The sequence below is a fragment of the Nannobrachium achirus genome (assembly GCF_963921795.1).
Source record: "Nannobrachium achirus genome assembly, chromosome: 16".
NCBI lineage: Eukaryota > Metazoa > Chordata > Actinopteri > Myctophiformes > Myctophidae > Nannobrachium > Nannobrachium achirus.
Genome location: NC_137823.1, coordinates 57,170,064 through 57,192,875, shown reverse-complemented (window position 1 = coordinate 57,192,875; position 22,812 = coordinate 57,170,064).

Genomic DNA, 22,812 nt, shown 5'->3' with positions numbered 1-22,812 from the left:
ACTAGATATTTTGAGATGGGGGTCTGTGGCCAAATAAATATCATTTTGGGGGTCCTTCACATGAAAAGGTTTGAGAACCACTGACATAGTAGTAAGAACAGACTAACTGAGCTCCAGTTAAGTGAAAAGGACCGTTTCTTTGACGATGGCTGGCCAGATTGCTGACATAGAAACGTAGTTTTTTTTTCCAAAAATCTTAGAAGGATTCAAAAGACATTTATAGAATCGGGTCAAAAATTCTAATTTTCAAGATTTTTCAAAAATAGCAGATCTACAAGTTCGCAGCGCGGCACTCAGTGCCGCGCTGTGAGCTTGTATATCTGCTATTTTTTTTATATGTGTTCAGGCCTAAATGGGTTAAAGTGTTTACCGATACCCATCTGATATCTCTGTGTGTGTGTTTGTTTCGTTGCACAGCGTGGAGAAGCGGAGGCGGGAGCTGGAATGCCGCTACATCGAGGAGCTGGCCGACCTGCTCTCGGCCAACATGGGTGACATCGCCAGCCTCAACGTCAAGCCAGACAAGTGCCACATCCTCAAGAGCACGGTGGACCAGATCCAACAGATCAAGCGCCGGGAGCAGGGTAAGAAGACGCACGCAAGCATAAGATCACAACAGTTTGTTTACCCATTATCAGTGATGTTAATAGGTTTTCAATGTAATGGGTCCCGGGACCCACAGGTGGTCATTCAAATGGGTCCCAGAAAAGTTTTATGAGTCCTCAATACAATGTTTTCGAGCGCTGTGAGCTTGTAGATCGGCTATTTTCAAAATGTTTGCCTATTTCTTATATTTATTTTACAATTTGGCTAATGTTTGAACTTAGAACTACTAAAACTACTAAAACATGTGCCCCTAATGAATTCGGGCGCGCAAAATGGCGTCGGACGTCGGTGTAATCAAAACATTGACGTTTCTATCGCCTGTTTAAGACTTTCTACGTGGATTTTATTTGTGTTAACGTAGGGTTAAGTAGGATGCTTTCACCCATGAACAATGGTGGTGTCTGTGGAATTTTAAAATGTTTTTCTTTTACTGCGACCCGGTAAATTATTTTAACATGGACTCCAATGGAGGCGCATCCCCGGGACCCCAGGACCATGACATGAATGAGTCCCTGGGCGACTTGAATGAGTTTTTGATGAGGGATGCGCACGTAATGACATCACTGCATTATTACAACATTGTGTCATTTTCGTTATGTTAATCGGGACTCTTGACACTGAAAATGAAATCCAGAAACACACATTTAACAAGCATCTTTTGATTAGTGTTGGGCGATGTATCGGCAAACACATCAACATCGGCCGATAGTTGTTGCTGCAGGAATAGTGAGTGTGTGTGTGTGTGTGTCTTTGCTTTCAAAGTGTTGTCACGTGTCATGACAGTACAGTTGAAACGGTAAGTAGGCAGGATAAAAAATAATTACCATGTTACATTTGGCAGGAAAACACCCATTTCTCTTGTTTCCTGATCTTGCCTAGCGTTGGCAGTATACACAATGCTAAGCAGTTAGCTTGTATCTCTGGAATGATTTGATGGATTCACGTCACGTGCGGTCCTTTATCATCGCCGGCGCGGTGTGCATGTGGATCGGGCAAAGTGTTAACAAAGTTAAATCTGACTTGCCTAAACCTGCAAATACCCCGTTACATGTATTTTCAGAATGGACAGATTTGTTCTTAGATCATATTGATATGGGCTTATATCGGTTATCGGCCATAACAGCAATTAATTATATTGGATATAAATATCGTCCAAAATGTCTCATCGGTGCTTCCCTACTTTTGATTGCGACCGTCAGGCGTCAGGTCGCAGTTACTATCAAAACCTCCACTGGCTGTGTGTCTGTCAGTCAGTCAGTCTATCCGTCACACCTTTCCCCCTACTCATATCTCCGCCACCGTTGCCCCTTTCCATGTCAAACTTTGCACACACACTCCTTGGCTGACAAACTACAACCTCCAGCCTCATTTCTCACATTCCTCTTCTAGCGCCACCATGAGGCCGATTTTTGCAAAACACATTTTTGGACCCTGCTCCTACAGGTCATTTCTGTGGAAAATAAATTTGTGTTAAAAAAATCGTGAAATCATGAACCTTGAATTGTCATTCGAATAGTATCGTGAGTTGAGTGAATCGTGGCATGCCTAGTACACAGTATCTCTAAAGTCATGTCATCAACATGGATCTGTCCCATTTCCCATATTCCCTCCTGATTGGCTACCATTGCCTTCTAAGTTTGTGTATGCGACCTGACGGTCGCTTATCTCCCGATTTAGTGAGTCTTACTGGTGATAATTTTTTGTAGTCTTTGTTTGTTATGGTTTTTTTTTCCCTAGTGCTGCTCACTAGGGCTTCAACATTAATATTCGAATATCGGATATTCGTCGAATATGGGGAAAAAATGCATATTCGATCATAAAAATTAATATTCGAATTATAAAAAAAAAAAAAGAAAGAAAGAAATCCGGCCATCCACGGTGGTACTACGAAACATAACTCCGGCCATCCACGGTGGTACTACGAAACATAACTCCGGCCATCCACTGTAGTACTACCGAAACATAACTCCGGCCATCCACGGTGGTACTACGAAACATAACTCCGGCCGCTCTCTCTAGAGGTCTCATCACACGTTGTTATGAGAAGCTGCTAACGTTAGCTTCAGCTTGATAGCTTCACCCTCTGGCTGTGGCTCTGTGAGTTACAAACTGTTGCAGATAGCAGGGTGACCACAGCTTAGCTTGTAGATTTCTCCTCATTGATCTTACACCACACCAGCATGCATTTGCAACATAGCATCTAGTAGCCTAGCCAGACTGACTGACTGCGAGTGGAGGAGTAGTCCAGTAATTAGTCCAAAATTAGGCTAAACCTAAAACAAATTGCAATAGTAGCAAACTCAACTGATTTTGTATCGTCAATATGTCCTTAGTGAGAGAAATAAAGTCCCAAAGAATCCCATCAGGGGAAAGTTTTGAAAACGACCTACCTACCCAGTTGAGTTTGCTACTATTGCAATTTGTTTTAGGTTTTTTCATATAATGACTGGACTATTAGAGGAGAGGAACGTATGTCTCAGTGTTGCCAAGTCTGATATTTATAAGCCATGTTGGGATTGCTTCTTTTTTGTTGTAAAGTTGCTTGTAAATAATGGTGGTTGTGATTGTGAGCTTGTAGATCAGACCAGCTGTTTTCAAATAGCCAATGTATAGGTTTAAAGTAATCATGTGGCCTATATTCACTTATTTTGGTCTTGTTTTCATAGACCTGGTTGCTTATTCCTCTCACAAGATTTGGCAACATACCCATCTATTTGGATAATGGTAACAGAGAACTTACAGTGGCTATTTACTTAACTTTTTTGCTTTTAATAGTTTTATAGCTTAATTGCATTTACTTTTTTGTGTAAAACAATTTTCATCAGCTTTATAAATAAATCTCTTTGAAACTGAAGACCATGGGCAATATTAATGATAATATAACAAAAAATATTTTTTTTTATTTTTATTTTTTAATATTCGAATATATTCGATATTCGGGCCAATTTCTAAGACCAATATTCGAATGTAATATTTTGAGGAATGTTGAAGCCCTACTGCTCACACATGATTCTGCACAGACTTGGGCGTCATGTGGCCTCACAGGTTGTGTGTCTTTAGCAGGAATCTTTCAGGCCGGACTCACACATGTGTGTGAAACATCTTCTCCGTATCGTCTGAGAATGGGGGGGAGGGGAAGGTCCAATGCATTGTCAATGGAAGGTCCAATGCATTGTCAATGGAAGGTTGTTTGGTTTTTTGTCGTTGCCGTGTCTCTTGCTCAACCACAGGCTGTCTTTTGGCCAAGAGACACGGCAACGACAAAAAAACCAAACAACCTTCTATTGACAATGCATTGGATCTGCCCCTCCCCCCCTCAATCTCAGACTACACGGACACGATAGCTGTCGCAACTGTGTGTAGGGCGCATCAGATTGCTGTCAGACTTTGCAAACAACAGCGTATGATGGCAAACATTTGATCAGGAGATGAGGTAAATGTTACGTTACGACACCTCCGATGGAATCTGTGATTCACATTAAACACGTGCCAATGACGGACAGGAGCTGAAATTGTTGTTCAGTTTCATTCTAATGTTTGACAATTTATCAGGGACGCTGAAATGCCATCATTTATGATTCGGTTTACATTTAGTGTTGGTCCACACCACCTGCCATTCATCAGACACAATACACATACGTATGTGGAATCAACGCTTATGCATGCATGTAGCCTGATCTCAGACTCTGCTCACGCATTAGTCTGAAACTGTGCCCTATTCTGAGGGGGAGGGACTTTTTTGCGAGCGTGCACGCGCGCGTCTGCGCGTGAGTGATCGCGGCGCACGTTGATCGAGACGCACGGTGGACGCGACGGTCTGGTCTGGAAGCAGGCTAGCATGCATGCACGCACGCACGCACGCACGCATGCACGCACACACACACACACACACACACAACTAGATGGATCTCTCTTAGCCTCAGGTATTCAGCCTTTTCATTACAGTGGCTCACTAAACCTACTGACCAAATGAATGTCTTGCATTGTGCAATTTCACAACTTTCTCTTTAACTTGGAGTTAAATTATGTAAGAAATTGATGTAAGAAATCATGTGTAAGAAACATGATGGGACAGTGTATGCGCTTAAGGACTATAAATCAGGCTGATGTTTTTACAGTGTGGCTCTGAGAGTTTAAGATGTCTACAAAAGGGTCTGTCTGTTCGTCTTTTTGTCTGGGGGCTGATCTCGTAAACCCCTAGACTGCTCTGCGCCAAATTACGTGTGCGTGCTGCCAGTAGGCCAAGGAAGAACCTCCATTCATTTAAGTTTTATCATATTTTTTATATGTAACTTTAATTTTATATAATGGATGTGAATGGAAGTATTATTTATGATGCTGTTTGTCAGCCAAAGTAACAGACATCTCATATTCTGTGGGCCTCTCAGATGCCCCGCCCCTTACCTTGGATGCTTGAATCCAGGGGCGTCACAAGGGGGGGGAAGTGGGACTGAGTTACCAGGCCTGGAATTATTTTATACTTTAGCTATTGAAAAATAGTAGATATACAAGCTCACAGTGCGGCACCGAGCTTGTAGTTCTGCTATTTTTGAAAAGTCGTGAAAATGTGTGCAAATCTTTGAATATAATTATGTATTTTTTAAGCGAACATTTGCAAAATTTGCTTCTTGGGGGTTCTTGGAACTAAATATGGGGATGGGGGTCCATGGCCAAATACATATCATTTTGGGGGTCCTTCACATGAAAAGGTTTGAGCACCACTGACATAGAAACAAAGGATAGGAGAAAAGGTCCGTACATACTGAGGTCCGTACAACACCCCAGCATGCCTATTCTGTAAAAATAGCCGATCTACAAGCTCACAACGCGTCACGTTGTGAGACTTGTGACGCGTTGTGAGCTTGTAGATCTACTATTTTTGGTGAAGAGAGTTGTTGTAGATGGAAAAATAACTCATCAAGTACAGTGCAAATCAGGTATGTTTTACTAAGCATAGTGAAGTGATATTGATGTAGTGATATTGATGATGAATTACAAATATTATCAAATGATCTCGCGGCACCCCAGGACTGGCGTCACGGCACCCCAGGGTGCCCCGTCACCCACTTTGAAAAGGCAGAGGCAGTGTGTTTCTGTCTGCAAGTCAGACGGTCAGTGTGTGAAGTTACAGGCAACTTGTAGCGACGCAGCAGCAGGTTTAGTCTTCGTTGTATGGCGCCGTCGCAAACTACCGCTGTGGGCTCTACTCTACAAGCCCACAGCGCGTTGCTTCAGCGACGCATTGTGGACTTGTAGATCGGCTCGCGTTTGCACGGGGCACCGGCAAAGCTTTGCAATAGTCCTTCTCTTTGAGGGGAGATTCTTCCTCAGACCAGGCAGCCGCCCAGAGTCTCCTGAGAACTGCAGCAGATTTTTATTTTATTATTTATTAATTTATTCGAAGCTTAATTCTTTTTTTTTTTTGAATTGTATGAATTGGACCAGGTAGGTTGCAGTGACATTCGTTGGGGGTTTTATTGTTTATCTGGATCCCCATTGGCTCTTCCTGTGGTCCACATTATTTTGATTAGAATATTATTTGTAAAACCTCTCCGGCTGCTGATACATAGGTTTAGGGTTATGGAAGTTCATTTGTGAACATGTGTAATCCTCGCCCACAAACGGTCCTCTTGAAGGCACAAAGATCACTGTTTTTTTATTTTTTGTTCTATAAAACTACTTCTGAATGTACTGTATGTCTCATGCTTTATGTGTCTTTTAATGTATGTCTGTTTATTCAATGTTGAAGTTCAGTGCCTACAACTTGAGAGGGACACCCTCAAAAGTGTTAAAATACTGACTCCCTCCATATTGTGGGTGTTAACGATGCTGCTCATTATACCCCCACCCTGTCTTATGCCAGCTGAAACTTTTTTTTGTTAATTAATTATGACAAGGTATTTTCTGCTTTAAATTTTGAGTACTGTTTCTTGTATGGACCGTTCCCCCGCTTTGGGAATGTTCGACCCCCGAATAGGTACTGTAGGATTCATGTGGTTATATCACATAGGCTGGAGATCGCTCTCTCTCTCTCTTTCTGTGGCTTTTGGCCCATTTATTTGGAGAGAAACGGGCAGGTGTAGCATGAGGGCAACAGACAGCATCTTATTATAACCTTGAATTGATTGAATAGTTTGCTGCTGAACTTGAACTCCACTCCATGGAGCAGTAATCCAGGTGACCGTTAGCATGGCTGTGTGAGGAGGAGGAAACCTTATTTATGACCCTGTTGATAACTTCACAACAGCTTTTGTTATGTGGGTTATTTTCAAATCGATCTAATGCAGGGGTCTTCAACAGGGGGTCCGGGACCCCTAGGGGGTCCTCAGAGTTACTTCAGGGGGTCCTCCAAATCTTTTTGTCATAAGAAACCTTTTTTTCTCCTTTTTTTTATATTAACTCAGCGGGTGCCCACGCGTCAAACTCTTTGATGTCGCTGGAGGCCCACGACGCGTTTGCCTCGTTTACTGTATTGACAGTAACAACTTTAAATCTCACCGTAAGGTCGGGGCTATGCCGGGATGTAGCCCATTCACCGCGGGTTGCTTCGAATGTACGCTGAGAGCATCGCGTGGCCGTTTTTCTCCATATACTCCAATGCATTTCCCCATCTTTAACGCCCTTTATCTCTGATGTTTGTTTTATGGCTAAAACTGTGGCAGGCTGCGGCACAGCCTGCCAACTTTTGATCGGCCAACTTTTGATCGGCAATCAACAGCTATGATCAACACTGGTACACAACAACATCCTGTCTGCGGTCATGTGACCAAGTGACGTCATGACGCATGCATTGACGCAGCAGGGCCGTATTCAATACAATGGTGGTGGGCCTGGGCATCGAGAGGGGAAAAATGGGGCTCAGTCTTGGGGCACCCAATGTGTTAACCACTTGAACCCTAGCATCCATATTCTGAGAACATTAGCCAACAATAGCAGATCTGCGAGGCGTTGTGAGCTTGTAGATCGGCTATTTTCGGCAAAGAGCTTTGGTGTAGAGGGGAAAAAGAGCAGACTAAGTACAGAGTGAATTAAGTATTGACGGTTCAAGTGGTTAAATATCTGAAAACACAAATTGACATGAATCCAAAATACACAATAGACGATCATGCTGTCAAACAATGAAACTATATGGAGTCTATGAAAAGGTAGTGGCGGTCCCTGCTTCATCTCTCTCTCAACCAAGGGTTCCTTGGACTGAAATCGTTGATCTAATGTGCTGGTTGAAAGTGAACAGCCCTAAAGTAGGTGAGAGGCAACCCTCTCACCCACTTCAAACACACACATTCCCAAGACAGTTTGAATCCTTATAGACGCAGTGTCAGGGGTGTCGCCTCAATTTCTGGGCCTTGAGTACAAGGATTCACTATAGCAGATAATACAAACTTTTTTCATGTGAAGGACCCCCAAAATTATATGTATTTGGCTACAGACCCCCATCTCAAAATATTTTGTTCCAGGGACCCCCCAGAAGCAAACTTTGAGTTACAAATGTTCGCTTAAAAAAATACATATATTCAAAGATTTGCACACATTTTCACGACTTTTCAAAAGTAGCAGCAGATCTACAAGCTTGAAGCGTGGCACTCGGGAGCCGCGCTGTAAGCTTGTATATCTGCTAATTTTTCAATAAAGTATAAAACAATTAAGGCCCTTCCACCTTGGGCCCTAGTAACTCAGTCCCACTCCCCCCCCCCCTTGTGACGCCCCTGCCTAGTGGCCAGAATTGTAGCTAGCAGGTTAAAGATTGGCCAGTTCTAAGCCGGCATGCCCTTGAGTCAGCCCTGATGTTCTTTGTGTCTGTGTGTGTGTGTGTGTGTGTGTGTGTGTGTGTGTGTGTGTGTGTGTGTGTGTGTGTGTGTGTGTGTGTGTGTGTGTGTGTGTGTGTGTGTGTGTGTGTGTGTGTGTGTGTGTGTGTGTGTGTGTGTGTGTGCAGGGACGTGCTGGGCCCCTGATTCAGCCCGGGAAAAAGAGTTGGAGAGGCCCTCATTTTTTTTGAGTTATATTTCGTCGTTGTCGGGTGGAAACCTTATGTCCAAAACCGTTTGTTTTGTATTTATCTTTTTAAAAATGATTTAAACTAGTGAAAACAGCCGATCTACAAGCACACAACGCCTCACACTGCGAGGCGTTGTGTGCTTGTAGATCTACTGTTTTCACTACTTTTTTGCAACGGCCTTGTATGATGAAGCAGGGCTTTGCTTTGCGAAAAAACGTATACATTTGAAACTTGGAGATATGAGGTTTCTGCCCGACAGTGACGATTTACTTTGTTGGCCGCACAGCCCCAAAATGGAACTTAAGGCCGACATTTTATTTAAATGTTTTCCTAATGGCCGGCCTGGACCGGCATTGAATGAACCGGCCGTTCGGGAGTTGTCCCGCTTTTCCCAATGGCCAGCACGTCCCTGTGTGTGTGTGTGTGTGTGTGTGGGGGGGCTCAACAGAGGAATGTGTGGCCCAAGGTGCTACTTCATAACATGTGAGTTGTTGTGAGGCTTTATGTAATCTTTTCTACTTCTAAGCCTTGGCCTTCTGAACCCAGGGTTTTCTCTGCACTGCAACATTTGGAAGGAATCAAAACTACAAACATTCACATGCATGGATTTACTTACTGAGGAAAATAAACTTTACACGTAGCAAGAATGTTTTGGAATACTGTAAAGGGTATCCCGTCATGAAATTCCTGGAAATATTTTGAAATTAGAAAAATATTTTTCCAGTTCTGGAAAGGTTTGGTGAATTGATCAAGATGTCCTGGAAGGTCCTGGAAAAAATGGCTATGCATTGTTTTGGTTATTGATTTTACTCGTTTACTGCCACCATATAAATCGACTTTGAGGGTTCCCTGCCACGATTATCTTATCTTTTGACGTGGGCACATGCGTGTCCCATCGTGCACGATTTGCATGCACACCACAGTCCGTCCGCAGCGTGCACGCTTTGGGCATTGCACATAGGAGTAAGCGACGAATGATTGATATAGTCCTAGAAATTGGGTTCAGTATTCCGAATTTTTTTTTCACTAGTTTAGTACATTCTATAGATGACAAATACAAAACGGTTGTATGTCCAAAACGGTTTTGGACATACAAGGTTTCCACCCGACGACGACGATATGCTATAAATATAAGGTGCTGGGAGTGAACATTATAATGTAGGGGTGCCTCGGATTTAAACAATATTCATGGGGTGCCCTGAGACAAAGAATTTTGGAACCCCTGATATAAAGGACAGCCCCCTGCCAGCCTTCACTCTAGAGCAGAGCAGGGGTCACCCAGGGGTCACCGGGTCTGCAACCTTCTAGAAATGAAGGGCCATGGGTTTGGTCTAGAAAGTCAGTGTGCCATGTCAACATACATTTTAACACATTCCCTGCCATTTAACAATACCTTCGTACTCTCATATGCCCCTGTCTCCATAGACTTCCATGTAATTCATAGTGCACGGATCATGCACACGCATGCCTAGATAATGCACCACGTGTGTCCGCATTGCTCACAGCTTTCAAACAAAAAAATCTGAATGGAAATCCGTTCAGGCATTCATCAGATAGCAGCCATTATGTTTTCCTAAAATGTAAACAAAGATGGCTGCCATGTTTGAAAGATGGGGTTGCTATGGGGGTTAAACATGCAATTTCGCGATTGCTATCATGCCTACTACATTACAGGATTTTTTCGGGCTCCTCGGCCATAGCAGCAAATGAGTTAATGACACCCCATTAACATTCTGACTGGGCGCCCGCTGGCCTGGTGGTCAAGGCGCATACCACATACTGGGCTATGATGCCAGCTGGCGTCGCCGGTTCGATTCCCGATCCGGACGACCTTTGCCACATGTCATTCCCCATCTCTCTCCCCATTTCCTGTCAGTCTGCTGTCCTATCAATAAAGGCATAAAAAGCCCAAAAACAAATCTAAAAAAAAAAAAAAAAAGAAAAAAAAAACCAACAACATTCTGACATATTTTGATGGTCAGGACATTGTTATAACGATCATTAGACAATAACCCATCCATCTCCCTGACTCCCTCCTTAGTCAAAGTTCAGAATTGTAATGAATGTAAAATGATGTGCATTATGTAGAATTATTAGGTTACTTACTGTAATTCAATTGCCCACGTTTAAAACAATGTTTGATTTTAAACTAAAAAATCCTCTCTCCCACACGTCTGCCAGTGTGCCAGTGATCACCCTCCCCTGTGCCAATGTTGGCACCTGTGCTGTGCCTAATGCTGTCTACTCCTGCTCTAGACCAGGGGTTCCCAAACCGTTTTGTCTCAGGGCACCCCATAAATATCGTTTTAATCCGAGGCACCCCTACATTATAATTTTCACTCCCAGCACCTTATATTTATAGCATATCGTCGTTGTCGGGTGGAAACCTTGTATGTCCAAAACCGTTCATTTTGTATTTATCATCTATAAAATGTACTAAACTAGTGAAAACAGCAGATCTACAAGCACACAACGCCTCGCATCGTGAGGCGTTGTGTGCTTGTATATCGGCTGTTTTCACTAGTTTTGTGCGACAGGCTTGTATGATGAATCAGGGCTTTGCTCTACCAAAAGACGTACACATTTGAAACTTGGAGATACAAGGTTTCTGCCCGACAGTGACAATATTTTAGTGATTATTTTGTGAGGAAAACGTTGAGATAACAGACATTTTGGTTAGAACTGACTGAAAATAACTTTGTATTTTAAGTTTAAAAATTATACTAAATATTTTTTCAAGTGTCCAAATAACTTCCAAATATTATCAAATGATCTCGCGGCACCCCTGGACTGCCATCACGGCACCCCAGGTTGCCCCGTCACCCACTTTGTAAACCCCTGCTCCAGACAAACATGTCATAAAAGCTCTGAGAGTGAGTCTAAGCTAGAAGGATGCAGGAATGAGTCAGAAGACAAACACAAACGGATGCGTTGACAGACACGGCAGCCACGGCAAAACACGCCTTTGCTCAGGGGCGTCACACCAAATTCTGGGCCCTGGGTACAAGGATTCACTGCGGGCCCCCCATGAATGTTAACTATTGAAAAATAGCAGATATACAAGCTCACAGCGCGGCACCGAGTGCCGCGCTGCAAGCTTGTATATCTGCTATTTTTGAAAAAATCGTGAAAATGTGTACAAGAAACCTATGTCAAGGACCCCCAAGATGATATGTATTTGGCCACGGACCCCGATCTCAAAATATTTAGTTCCAGGGACCCCCAGAAGCAAAATTTGAGTAAGAAATGTTCGCTTAAAAATACATATATTCAAAGATTTTCACAACTTTTCAAAAATAGCAGATCTACAAGCTCGCAGCGCGGCACTCGGTGCCGCGCTGTGAGCTTGTATATCTGCTATTTTTCAACAGCTAAAGTTACTAGGGCCCCTCCACCTTGGGCCCTATAGTAACTCAGTCCCACTTTCCTACCCCTTGTGACACCCCTGCCTTTGCTATGCAGAGGACGTGGCAGCTTGTCATCGGACCCTGGAGGTCCTTTTTTCTTTTTCTCCCAGCATAAAATAAACACTCAGGACTTTTAGCTACCAGGCGGCTCACAAACGTTCAACGTTTTCAGTCCAAGGACCCCTTAGTTGAGAGAGAGATGAAGCAGGGACCCCCCCACAACCTGTTCATAGATTCCATATTATAGTTTCATTGTTTGACAGCACAATCATCAGTGTATTTTGGATTCATGTCAATTTGTGTTTTCAGATATTTAACCACTTGAACCGTCAATAATACTTAATAAACTTGACCTTTCACTCTGTACTTAGTCTGCTCTTTTCCCCCTCTACACCAAACCTCTTTGCCAAAAGTAGCCGATCTACAAGCTCACAAGCTCTACGATCTACGAGCTTGTAGATCTGCTATGTTTGGCTAAAGTTCTCAGAATATGGACACTAGAGCAGGTGTTCCCAAACATCATTGGCTCAGGGCACCCCTACATTATATTCATATATTTCACTCCCAGCATCTCATATATTTATAGCATGTTTTAGCTGAATGAATGAATATCTATAGCGATTATGTTGCGAGGAAAACATTGAGATAATCGCCATTTTGGTTAGAACTGACTAAAAATAACTTTGTACTTCAAGTTTAAAATTATACTAAATGTTCTTTTAAAGTGTCCAGACAAATTCCAAATATTATCAAATTATCTCACGGCACCCCAGGGTGTCCCGTCACCCACTTTGAAAACCCCTGCCCTAGAGTTCAAGTGTTTAATATAAAAAAAAAGTGAAAAAAGGTTCTACCACTCAGTTTTGGGGGACCCCCTGTAGTAACTCTGAGGACCCCCTGTTAGAAGACCCCTGTTTTACATTAAAAATACAGATCTGGGGGGGGGGGGGGGGGGGCACGGTAGTGCAGTGGTTAGCACTTCGCCTCACAGCCAGAAGGTCCTGGGTTCGATTCCCGCCGGGGGAAGCTGTGGGCGCTGGGGGCGTGTAACTCCACCCACGTCATCAGCGCCCACACCCTAGGTGGGGTTGGCGATGGGGCCTCTCTGTGGTGAGTTTGCATGTTCTCCCCGTGTCTCCTTGGGCATAGGCCCTCACACAAAAAACGACCTCCCCCTAGCCAGCCGGGTGCTCCCCAATGTCCCCTGGCGCGGCAGGGGGAGAGCGGAAACCAGGACTACAGGTTAGGTAGTCACCGGGTGAGAAAAATGGGTTACAAAAACCGTGGGATAAAAAACATAAAAAAAAAAAAAAGACAGATCTGTCTGAATCTAGTGTCATGAATTACTCGCTCAGTGTTTTATCCCTGACCTTTGACCCCGACACTAGACATTTAGCTAACCAAAGACCCCCCCCCCCCCCCACCCTTTCTTTTTCTCTTTCTCTTTCTCTTGTTCTCATTCCCGCTCTCTCTCTCTCTCTGTTTTTCTCTTAGTCTCTGTCCTTCCTTCTCACCCCCTCCTCTCCTGTCTTCCTTTCTCTCTCTCCCTCCCTTTCTGTCAGCTTCTGGAGTGAAGCAGGGTGTGTGACAGTGCAGCCAATCGCTACGCAGCCAGGCCCCCTGACCTTGTGGAAGGGGGCCTCTCACCCTCTCTTTCCCTCACTAAAGCCCCCTTTCCACTGCAGCTTTAGCACCGCACCGCACCGCACCGCACCACACCGCACTGCACTGCACCGCACCGCACCGCACCGCACCACACCACACTACACTACACTACACTACACTACACTACACTACACTGCACTGCACTGCACTGCACCGCACCACACCACACTAGACTACACTACACTGCACCGCACCGCACCACACCACACCACACCACACCACACTACACTGCACCGCACCGCACCACACCACACCACACCACACCACACCACACCACACCACACTACACTACACTACACTGCACCACACCACACCACACCAGACTACACTACACTACACTACACCACACCAGACTACACTACACTGCACTGCACCGCACCGCACCACACCACACCACACCACACTACACTGCACCACACCACACCACACCACACCACACCACACCACACCACACCACACTACACTGCACCACACCACACCACACCAGACTACACTACACTACACTACACTACACTACACTACACTACACTACACTACACTACACTACACTACACTACACTACACCACACTACACCACACCACATTAAAATATCTACATTTTCCATTACACAAAAGTACCCCTATCGGTAAGAAACAAATTGACCCTTTTAACTGTGATTATAATACACTATAAAGTATGAATGTATTACTATGATAATTATAATACACTATAATAGATTATAATAGTGGTTATAACACAATAGAATCTATTATCATGTATTACAACTATATCCTGGTGGTCTAAATGAAAAGTCAGTGAGTGATCAGTCATTATGAAGAGTTTGGCCCTGTTTGGCCTAGCTCAGACCTACTCTGGAGTGGATACTTTTTAGTACCACGTTTAGTATCACTTTCACACTCTACCCAGGTCCTTGTAGTGGAAAACCTGGCACAAGTGGGCGGTGTGGTGTGGAGTGGTGTGGTGTTGGACAGGTGGAAAAGGGTCTCAATTCTCTCTCTCTCTCTCGCTCTCTCTCTCTCTCTCTCTCTCTCCCCCTCCTTCTCAATGTATTTTCCTCCTCTGTCACATTGAAATGGGAACGCATGGCGCACAAACAATATTCGCTTCCTCCTCCAATTATTTTCTTGACCTGCCCCTTCTCTCTTTGAACCCCTCATGTCCTCTACCTCTCACCTGCGTCTCCCGTCTCCCCCTGTTGTCCATGTCTCTAGACACTAGCTTTGTATGGTGCTGTAAAGTATTTGAATGCAGCAAAACCATAATCTGAACTTGTCACCAAGCCCTTCCATCCGGCTAATTCACTTCAAGAAACAAATGACGGCTAAACGGGCAAATAATGATGTCTCACATCCCAAATCTGGGACAAAATGTACAAAAATGGAAGATTCTCCACAGAGGCCGTTTTCACTCCCGTGTTGCCATAGGAACCGCAGAACCAGAAACCGTAGACTCAATGTTTTTGCGTTGTGTTGATGTGTGGTGTTTGTGTCCAGGGACGTGCAGAGAATGTTAGAGAGGCAGGGCTGACATTTCTAAAAGGGCCTTTTGGTGAAAATATCGAAAAATAGCAGACCTCCAAGCTCACAACGCGTTGCGCTGCGACGCGTTGTGAGCTTGGAGGTCGGCTATTTTCGGTGAGGAGTACAGGAGATGTGGTGTAACGGCATGGATTTCTACACAGAGAGGGCAATTCTTTCAACATAAGATGCTGCATTCAAGTTCAGGAGAGTTTGGACAAGGCAATTCTCTTGAATGCTGCCTTCAGGTATGGCATGGAAAGAGGGGGCATTTGCGTTTCTTTCACCATAGTAAAAACTGCATTCATGGTCTGGAGAGGGCACTTTTTACAGACGTATAAAAGGGCAGGGGCTCAAGCCTCCTTTGATGTCTATGTGTGCACGTGCCTGCTTGTGTCACTGCAAGACCAGAGGCCTCTGTTCCTTTGCCGGTCAACACATCAAAGACTGGGAACAAGCCAATACTTGTGTAACTGCATGGATTCCCTGCATAAGGGTCATACATTTTAAACCTCTAACTCGCCCCACATGACGATGAAATAGTAGTGGACGCTGGGGTCACCTGCCCACGGAGGACATTCTCCACCACCATGCTCCATCCTCGCTCACAAGAGCAGCTGTGCGTGAGGCCACAGAGGGAGATAAGGACAGACATGGTGAATAACAAGTGGTCAACATCAGTGAGCTATGTCAATACGCCGATAGTAGGCATGCGCGTGCACAAATGGACATCAAAGGGGGCTTGAGCCCCTGCCCCTTTTATCCATACTAGCCTACAGCCCCTTGGTGTGAAGCAGACAGACGCTTGTTGACGCCCATTTGTGATGTAAATCGCATCACAGGACAAAGCTGCCTACAGGCCAAAATTTGGGGAAATATTTTAAACATTTGGGGATTATGAGAAGTAGAGACACATTTGAAGGTGATAAAGTTGATGTTGGGCAAGGTACATGCGTTATTGATTTTTGTATTATGTTTTTAGACAATTGAACAACTGCTGAACGTGGAGTTACAGATGGAAACACACACAAACACACAAACACACAAACACACGGGGCGATTCTAATTAAGGTTGTGGGATGTAAAAAGTGCCCTCTCCAGACCATGAATGCAGTTTGAAAGAAACCTTGGTGGTGAAAGAAATGCAAAATGCTCCTCTTTCCCTGCCATACCTGAAGGCAGCATTCAAGAGAACTGCCTTGTCCAAACTCTCCTGAACTTGAATGCAGCATCTTATGTTGAAAGAATTGCCCTCTCTGTGTAGAAATCCATGCCGTTACGCCACATCTCCAGTATTGACTTGATTATGCTTTAGTTCAGTGGTATCACGCAACAAAATAGCGACCCGGTCGGTAGATTTAGCGACCCGGTGGGTAGATTTAGCGACCCGGTGGGTAGATTTAGCGACCCGGTCGGTAGATTTAGCGACCCGGTCGGTAGATTTAGCGACCCGGTCGGTAGATTTAGCAACCTGGTCGGTGAAAACTACCGACCAGGTTGCAACCCAGTTGTAGGTCGCTAAATGTTCTCGCTCCTACTGCTCCAAGCTCACAACGCGTCGCACTGAGCTTGGAGGTCTGCTAATTTTGATATTTCCACCAAAAGTTCCCTTTTAGAAATGTCAGCCCCTGCCTCTCTAACATTCTCTGCATGTCCCTGATAGTAGGTTGAACTATGTCTGGCTGTTATTAATGTTCATGGTCATTTTGACTTTGATTGATGCTTAATAGAACACCCAGTTCCAGTGTTAAACATAACAGGACAGAACCTTGCATTATGCCTTCACACAGAAATGTGTTGGGACATGTTGGACATGTTTGCAGTGTAGCTGACAGAGTGGAGAACGGACAGGTTATGTGTGACATAGGTCACGAGCATCATTGAAAACCAGAGGACCAGGAATATTAGACCTGTCACAATTATTACTTATTAATCACCCGATCACAATTATTTGAGCTAAAATCTGCTGGATGAAGTACACCATTATAATGTTCTCGTTTTGATCATTAGACCCAATCACTGAATATCGGTTAGCCTACGTCTCCAGCTTCAGGATATGTATGATACTGATTTACTACGAGACCGTGGCATTTTATGAGTTCAGTAGTTTACAATTTAGGCATTTAGCAGACGTTCTTAATTCAGAGCGACTGTGGTTCTCAAAACCTTTATTTTGACCATCATAACTAATCATCATAACATAACTACGGCCATACTCTACCCTGATTGGTCAAGGACTGGCTGGCCACCTCTGAAAACCGAATCTAGCTATGCTTGTAACACGGGCCATGGTCAGCACACATTTTAGTGAGGAGAATTAATGGAAAATGTACCAATTATATTTTTATTTGAATGAAATACAATCACTGGATATACCTTTAACGGGAATGTAAAAATGTCTTAATTATTTCCACAACCTGGTGTCCATATTTTGGGCAATCAGGGCACAAACATCTGTTTCGGACACATCCGTCTGTGCATGTGTACGTCTGTCTATAGTTGGACCCAAAGGAGTCCCATGCCCAGCGTTGAGTGTGTGTTTGTGTGGCGTTACAGGCAAGCATTACAGGCAGTGTGACAGGCAAGAGTAACGCGTGACACAATTGCTGCAGGTTTTCGCAATAACTGTGACCTGCGGTCACAATAATGGAAAACCTTTTTTCCCCCCATCAGCTGTGTGTGTGTGTGTGTGTGTGTGTGTGTGTGTGTGTGTGTGTGTGTGTGTGTGTGTGTGTGTGTGTGTGTGTGTGTGTGTGTGTGTGTGTGTGTGTGTGTGTGTGTGTGTGTGTGTGTGTGTGTGTGTGTGTGTGTGTGTGTACATAGGAGAGCACGCCACATGCCTTTCTATTAACACATTCCCCGCCATTTAACAATACCTTCGTACTCTCATATGCCCCTGTCTCCATAGACTTCCATGTAATTCATAGTGCACGGATCATGCACACCCATGCCTAGATAATGCACCACGTGTGTCCACATTGCTCACAGCTTTCAAACAAAAAAATCCGAATGGAAATCTGTTCAGGCATTCATGAGATAGCAGCCATTATGTTTTCCTAAAATGTAAACAAAGATGGCTGCCATGTTTGAAAGATGGGGTTGCTATGGGGGTTAAACATGCAATTTTGCGATTGCTATCATGCTGATTTGGGGAGAGCCCTTTCATTCACTTCACCTACTGTATATTCAGGGGCCCAGTATTATGTGCAGATTATACTTGATTTGATAGGAAATTGATTGTCCCAGTCCAGCCTTGCTGAAAGACAGTCAGCCTGTCAAAACTGGCCCCCTTACAGATTGCTACAAAACCTGTATATCCACAAATTTTGAGGCTAACCAACAACTTGAAGGACACTTTTTTTTAACGTACCATGCATGTTAAAGTCTTTATATTATTTCCCACATTTTCCTTATTATACTTAAAGGACAACTTTAGTTTTTTACAACAAGGGTTCATATTTTAGATTGTAATTAAAGAATATAAAATATGAGTGTTAAAATGATTTCATATACTTTCTATTGTTTTAGAGATTTTTATTTCAGTGGTTGGGGGCAAGTGGCTAAATATGTCATTTTACACAGAATAAGCCCATTCCCAAGATACAACGCAACCTTTCATGGTTAGATGTGACTTATGGGGGCTAGAAGTGTTACTGTAAATAGCAATAAAGAAGCTGCTGGCTTATTGTGTCTAAAAATACATATTTAGCCACTTGTACGCATGCCCCCATGCGTACGCATGACCCACATTTTAGCACGGTAAACACGATAAAACAATAGAACGAATCCAATTAAAACATTTTAAAACTCACTTTTTCTTTTCTCTAATTACAATCTAAAATATGAACCCTTGTTGCAAAAAACCAAAGTTGTCCTTTAATTGTTTTTACACTTTGGAAACAGATGCCTATTTAACATTGAGCTGGCCACAGTGTTTAGCTGCCCACTGGACCTGTACCTGCCTGGGGTACAGGGGGGCGTTCACATTCTGTAGGAAGGCCAAACCCCTAAGGGGGCTTTTTTCTAGTCATTTTAAGTCATTTCTTTTGTATGTTTTATAATCATTACCTTGACGAATGAGCCAAACAACTGTGTGTGTGTGTGTGTGTGTGTGTGTGTGTCGTGCGTGCGTGCGTGCGTGCGTGCGTGCGTGCGTGCGTGCGTGCGTGCGTGCGTGCGAGAGATTTGTATTTTGATGAATTATGTGCTACTTGTGCCCACAGAGAAAGCGGCGCTGCTGTCCCCTGACGATGAGGTGCAGAAGAGCGACATCTCTTCCAGTAGCCAGGGCCTGGTGGAGAAGGAGGCCCTGGGGCCCATGCTGCTAGAGGTGAGACACACACACACACACACACCCTCTGGGGCCCATGCTGCTAGAGGTGAGACACACACACACACACACACACACACCCTCTGGGGCCCATGCTGCTAGAGGTGAGACACACACACACACACACACACACACACACCCTGGGGCCCATGCTGCTAGAGGTGAGACACACACACACACACACACACACACACACACACACACCCTCTGGGGCCCATGCTGCTAGAGGTGAGCCACACACACACACACACACACACACACACACCCTCTGGGGCCCATGCTGCTAGAGGTGAGACACACACACACACACACACACACACACACACACACACACACCCTCTGGGGCCCATGCTGCTAGAGGTGAGCCACACACACACACACACACACACACACACACACACCCTCTGGGGCCCATGCTGCTAGAGGTGAGACACACACACACACACACACACACACACACACACACACACACACCCTGGGGCCCATGCTGCTAGAGGTGAGACACACACACACACACACACACACACACACACACACACACACACACACACACACACACACACACACACACACACACACACACACACACACTGGGGCCCATGCTGCTAGAGGTGAGCCACACACATTACATTAACACAGTGGTTCTCAGCCTTCTCAGGCCGCGACCCCCCAAAATAATCATATATATTTTTTTTCTTTTTTTTTGCTTTTATGCCTTTATTGATAGTATACAGTAGACTGACAGGAAATGGGGAGAGAGAGAGATGGGGAGTGACATGCGGCAAAGGTCGTCCGGATCGGGAATCGAACCGGCGACGCCGCGGCAACCATGCCTATGTGGCTGTGCCTATGTGGTATGCGCCTTGACCAGTAGGCCACCGGACGCCCCATCATATATTGTTTTAACTCAATTTTTATTGGACACAAGAAACAACGACAAGCTATTCAAACAAGAAGAACAAAACAAAAACAAAAACGTAACATAACATACGATACGTTTAAACAAAACAAAATGGGCTGCATATCTTAGGTCAACCATTAAAGATACGTCTTCAGTACGCTGTCTTTATTTTACATGGGCTTGTGAAAGCGAATCCACTTTTCCCATTATTTATCTGAATTGTCCTCTTGTAGTCTGAGTATGAAAGTTAGTTTTTCCATAGATGACTATCATGAAGAAAATAATCATAGTTTAACTGAGGACCCCACACTCTGACGAGGACTAAGAGTTGAGGCATTACATTTTGTATAACATGGTTCTATTGTGGAAATAGCCGATCTACATGCTCACAACGCCTCGCAGCGTTGTGAGCATGTAGATCTGCTATTTTCACAATTTCTGCTTTAATTTGTCATTTTAGAGGTATTAAAAAGCCCTTAAATTGTCACTTTAGAAATGTGCAGATACCCTCTATAGTCTATAGACTTAAACTTTATGTTTGCTTGTTTACTGTTGAGTGAGAAAACAATGTTGCACATTAAGTTAATCATCTGGGGACCCCCCAAAATAATTTGGGGACCCCCCTCGGGGTCCCAGCCCACAGGTTGAGAACCACGGCATTAACCCTGAGGCCGATTCTACAGAATGTCTTCTAGATCCTAAGGGTTTTCTGAAAAAACGATGTTTCTATATCAGTGGTTCTCAAACGTCAAGGACACCCAAAATGATAAGTATTTGGCCACGGACCCCCCATCTTAAAACATGTTGTTCCAGAGACCCCCCCCCAAATCAACTCAATCAGCTCTAACACATGCCTTGTCTTGTCAATCCACTGAGATAATAAATTCTAATATTCCAGCTTTTCAATTAGACGTTCCACTAACCTGTAACAAAAGGTGTAACTTCAGCCTTTCACTCTGTCATCAAGAATAGAATATAGAATAGAATAAAGGCCCCACGCCTTGGGGACTTGTTTGTCACAGTACATTTGCATCCATCAATGCCAGCCGTGAACTGGTAAAGTGTGGTTATTTACAAGAAATCAACTCAAATTCAGAGAATTCAGAGAATCCTTTAATCCCTTAATGCGATCTTAGATTAGATGTATTTGCTCACAGAGGATATTCTTTCCCCTACAAATGTGGCATTTTTCCTCGTCCAATTTCAAATGTGCGATAACTGCATAATGTGGCATTTTTCCTCGTCCAATTTCAAATGTGCGATAACTGCATTTTAACATCTAGATTTCATCAAAGGGCTGGGTGTCAAAGGCACTCTAGTTACCCTTTTTAAGAGAGAAATAAAACATCAGTCATAAATCAATGCGCAGGTGTTGAGAGGTGCCGAAGCTCCTAGCATGAGCACACTGCAAACCAGAATAGAACGTGTTCTGTTGGTTCTGGTGCTGTGATCTCAGCGACAAGAGATCCCGTCACAACAAGTGGACGCAGCACTGCTCAAGCAGCAGGTCGGAGGGTATGCTTTTATTAAACATCGCGGTAACAAATGCATTCATCTTGTCGAGAGACTATGATCAAAGGAACCGCTGCAGCATTGTTGGATCTAATAATGAAATGGGAGAACTACAGGAGTTGCACATCTAGCCTAAAGAGAGTGGTGTCCATTCCAACAAGAATTTAAGTTCAAGTAGGGCTGTCACAATTATGACATTTTACATGTAAACAAAAAGAAAGAAAGTGACAGCGTTCTTCCATATAAAAACAAAATGTGCGTGTATATCAGTTATGTGAGCAGAACGCAGGCAGAGAGTGGAGTGAGCAGATTTTTGGAGTGTGGAACGGGTTTTCAAAAAGGTCCCACTCCAAATGCGCTCCAGTGCCACTGACAGTTTGAAGCAAGCAAAGTCCACACTGCTTCTGTGTTGGTCAGTTGTTTGATTCTCTGCCCAGACCTGAGGGTAGGAAGCTATCAGCCCATGTCAGCTCAGTCTGCCAATGTCTGATATGTATTTATTTAATAATTAGGGTGGAAAGGTATTTGGTGTGCTGATCGTATTTACGTACTTTATATATTATATCGTCGTTGTCGGGTGGAATCCTTGTATGTCCAAAACCGTTTGTTTTATATTTATCATTTTAAAAAATGAACTAAACTAGTGAAAACAGCAGATCTACAAGCACACGACAACACCTCGCAGATCTGCTGTTTTCACTAGTTTTGTGCGACTGCCTTGTATGATGAAGCAGGGCTTTGCTTTGCGGGGGGAAAAAAACATACAAATTTGAAACTTGGAGATACGAGGTTTCTGCCTGACAGCGACTATATAATTGTAACCTTTGGGGTCTTTTTCTTTCTTTATTGATATTGTGGAGATGGACAGGAAACGGGG